Raw genomic sequence first — 3,574 nt, 5'->3', positions numbered from 1 at the left:
CAATCGATTCCTCTACTTCAGGACTTAAATCGACAAGGTCTTCTGGCGCTTGAAAGTTGCTTGTCGTGATTTTTGCCTCACTTGTGTCCCGCAAATTCATCAACAAATAGCCCTCCTCTTCAGCAGAATAGCTACCATGCTTGCTGGGCTTGAGGAATTGCGCTAGAGTTGCACTCCTCAAGCCGCATTTAAATTCATACAGTCGCGGGACAGGATTTTTCGCACGCAGGGTGGAAAACAAATTTTCGGACCATCTTGGCTTAATCTGCTTAGGAAGATGTACTGAAAGTTGTATTTGCTGATAAGAACATCTTGGACTTCCAGAGATGTTCTTGTGGCTAATATGATGCCTGTTTGTACAGGCTTCTAAACAGCTTTGTTTTGGTTGCCAATAACAATTTTAGAGAACATTTCGGCTGTCGCATGCAAAAATGCTACACTGTCATGATAAGCCTCCTCAACCGCATGGCTGAAAGCGAGGTTTGTCGCTCGTGAGGTCATCAGGCGAAACCACCTAAATATTGTTTCTATGAACCACGCGGTAGTACGCACAATTATGGGAATTTTTGTCTTCTCCTCAAGCAGACGCAAACCATGCAGAAGCTGTGTCGTTATGGAAAAGAGAAAAAGCAGGGCCTACTTTCATTTTATCACAATGATTCGGGTCAAGAACAGACGCGTTCAAGTGCGGCGCGAGCTTGATGTCATCCTTTTCGTCATGCCTCACTAGGGCTTTTATAAACTCGACGTTCACGCAGTTTGTCGGCAAATCGTGTATCTTCACAATTTCGTCGGGAAGGTAAATGAGCTGGCCTTTTGTCAAATGATTTCTTAGATTTTTCAACAAGTGTGGTACGCCAGCCATAAACCAAAGCTTTCTATGTGGATCACAGGGGTGAGGGCAACTGGTTCGCGGCCTGCTGTGCTTTCCTACGGTGATTCCAAAGAACTTCCAAAGTGCCTGATTCGCAGTGTCCATGTCAGAAACAACATGAATATTGATTTCGATGAACTCGCAGGTGGTAATTAGGTGAAATACATGAGCTTTAAAGCTGGCAGTATGGATAGAGTTGCCGGTTAGTTGATATCCGATGGTTTGCTTCCATCTGGTGGAAAGACCTCCCAGCATAAATACCAAAGCGTGTGTGGCTAAGCAGTCATCAGGAAGCGAACCATCGTACAAAGGCAGTGTGGGTGTGCCCAAAACTTCACAGCATGAAAGATCATATACGGGACCCGACGTGATCTGCATCTCGTCTACCATCAAAATAGCATGGCGTTCCTCCGGCTTCATGAGATTCACCTGTAGAATGCAAATCGATGTTAAGAATGAATGAAAGTAAGCTCGCGATAGTATTAATGTGTTAAGTAAACATACAGATTTAAAACGCGCAGGAAACACCACTAAAAAAAAAGTAGAAACGCAGCCAAACATATAGGTATAACTATTCAGCATATTAGTTTAGTAACAATGACAAGAAAGGTAAAACCGTCAAAACTAACTACGCAAAGCGACCTGGTACTAGGCAATTGAGCTCACAGTATAACAGGCTTGGCATATGGTAACTATTTACCTTGATCTTGAGGGGTTCCAAATTATCAGTAAGAAGTCCGGGTCGAAACTTTGCATGTTCGATGTGCCTTTGCAGGGTTCGTTCTGAGGGCAAAGGGTAACCATATTCCATTAGGACACTGTAGCCCCGCGTTCCACATGCCAGCCGCAACCTCAGTGACTTCACAAGTGTGTCAGCTTCCCACCGCGATCCCTGATTTGACAGCCGCTCCAGTGACGACATCTGATCATCATTGAAAAGATGTTTGAGCTTTTTCTTCAGCTGTTCCTTTTTCGCCTCGCTCTTCAAGTATCTTTTTTTGCAGCTTGTAATTTCCTATTTGTGTCCTTTTGATTGCGCTCCAACTCTGCTATTCGTTCCAAGAGTGCCTGGTGCGATGCTGAAAAAAAAAAAATATTAGTGTCTGCAATGTACGTGTAGTTCAAGCGTACACTGAAGAACGAGAAACATCGCGTGCGAATTTACAAACAGACGCGGAAAGCCCCCTTTTTGTGACTAAGTATGAAAGAAAGGTCTGGTGGTAGCAGAAACTGCGTTAGAGAGCACTGTATCATTGGCTATCGCAACATAATGCATAAAAGGGGCTATTTACCATTGGGCAAAACCGCTTCGGGGGCAAGGAACAGGCTCGTCACGGCAGTCTTGAGATGGTGCTGAAAGAGGAATTAAATAATTGTATGAGTACGCGGCCACTCACTGAGTTCGTGTGTGATTAAAGAGACAGAAGCTTACAGGAGGGTGCACTGGTTGAAGTGGTGGGCCCTATTGTCGACGCACTGCGACGCTGGGGCAAGCATGCGGTGACCTCCTCCGCTGTGTAAAAGACCACAGTGTCAAAAATTCAACAACGAAATAAATAAAATGTATAATTTACCACTGATGACAGCTGGTTCGTGGCTCGCACCAGGTTCGCCACGGCAGTCTTTAGGTGGTGCTGATGGAGAAATTAAACAGCTGTATGAGTACGCGGCCACTCACTGACTTCGTGTGAGCTTAAAGAGACAGCAGCTTACAGCAAGGTACACTAGGAGAAGTGTTGAGCCCTACTGCCGACGCACTGCATTGATGGGTCAAGCATGCGGTGGCCTCCTCCGCTGTGTAAAAGACCGCAGTGTCAAAAATTCAACAAGGAAATAAATAAAACGTATAATTTACCATTGATGAAAGCTTGTTAGTGGCTCGCACCAGGTTCTCCACGGCAGTCTTTAGATGGTGCTGATGGAGAAATTAAACAGCCGCATGAGCTTAAGGAGACAGCAGCTTACAGCAAGGTACACTAGGAGAAGTGACGGGCCCTATTGCCGGTGCACTGCAGTGATGGGGCAAGCATGCGGTGGCCTCATGCGCTATGCAAAAGAGAGTAATTTCATTGAACGCAACAATAAAAAAAATAAAGGGTGCACTTAAGTCTCCAACGTGCGGAAATGCAAGAGCATAACTGCCGCATCCTTAACTATCGCTATTCCTCTCTATCACTATCTACTGTAATTCCGTCAAGTGATCTATCATAACCGTCGCTATGAGTAACGAACACTATCACATCACTATCCGGGCCTATTACAATCATTTACTATTAATATCCGTAGCAGTCACCATGATTAGGTATCACTATTCATAACCATCACTATATAATCTGATGCCGTCACGTGACCCACTGATATACCTCAATTTTTATTGAGTTACATTGTCAGTCTTATCTCTATTATAACATCTGACAAGTCATCTGTACATTTACTTTAATTTCTTATACTTTCTTGTTTTTTTTCATAAATGGAGATTGGAAAACAGCAAGCCACAAAAATAACTTACTGCTGTCAGCGGGAGGTTCATGTCTCTGTCGAGGAGGCTTCCTTTGCTTCGGGACAGGTCGGTGAGAGAAAATTGTCGGAACTGCGTTGGGCCTCAGCTTTTTTTTCCCAAGTTCGTGTATTATGGCTCAAATTGGTCCTCAGTGAAATGTAGCTAGAACATAAAGCGACGACTTAACCACTCAGGCAAGA

General features: G+C 44.3%; 1 long non-coding RNA gene across 1 annotated transcript; it reads right to left on the bottom strand.

Moving 5' to 3' along the window:
- Positions 1–480: 480 nt before the first annotated feature.
- LOC144101050 (uncharacterized) lies at positions 481–2,508 on the bottom strand. The gene is made up of 5 exons (XR_013307924.1): positions 2,449–2,508; positions 2,307–2,387; positions 2,167–2,227; positions 1,575–1,953; positions 481–1,303 (listed from the first exon to the last, which is right to left on the bottom strand). It is a non-coding gene; the product is annotated as an uncharacterized LOC144101050 (long non-coding RNA).
- Between the last annotated feature and the right edge of the window lie 1,066 nt (positions 2,509–3,574).

This window comes from Amblyomma americanum, chromosome 1 (genome assembly GCF_052857255.1).
Source record: "Amblyomma americanum isolate KBUSLIRL-KWMA chromosome 1, ASM5285725v1, whole genome shotgun sequence".
Classification (NCBI taxonomy): domain Eukaryota; kingdom Metazoa; phylum Arthropoda; class Arachnida; order Ixodida; family Ixodidae; genus Amblyomma; species Amblyomma americanum.
Note: the sequence above shows the minus strand (reverse complement) of the source record. Positions and strands in the feature narration are given on the sequence as shown.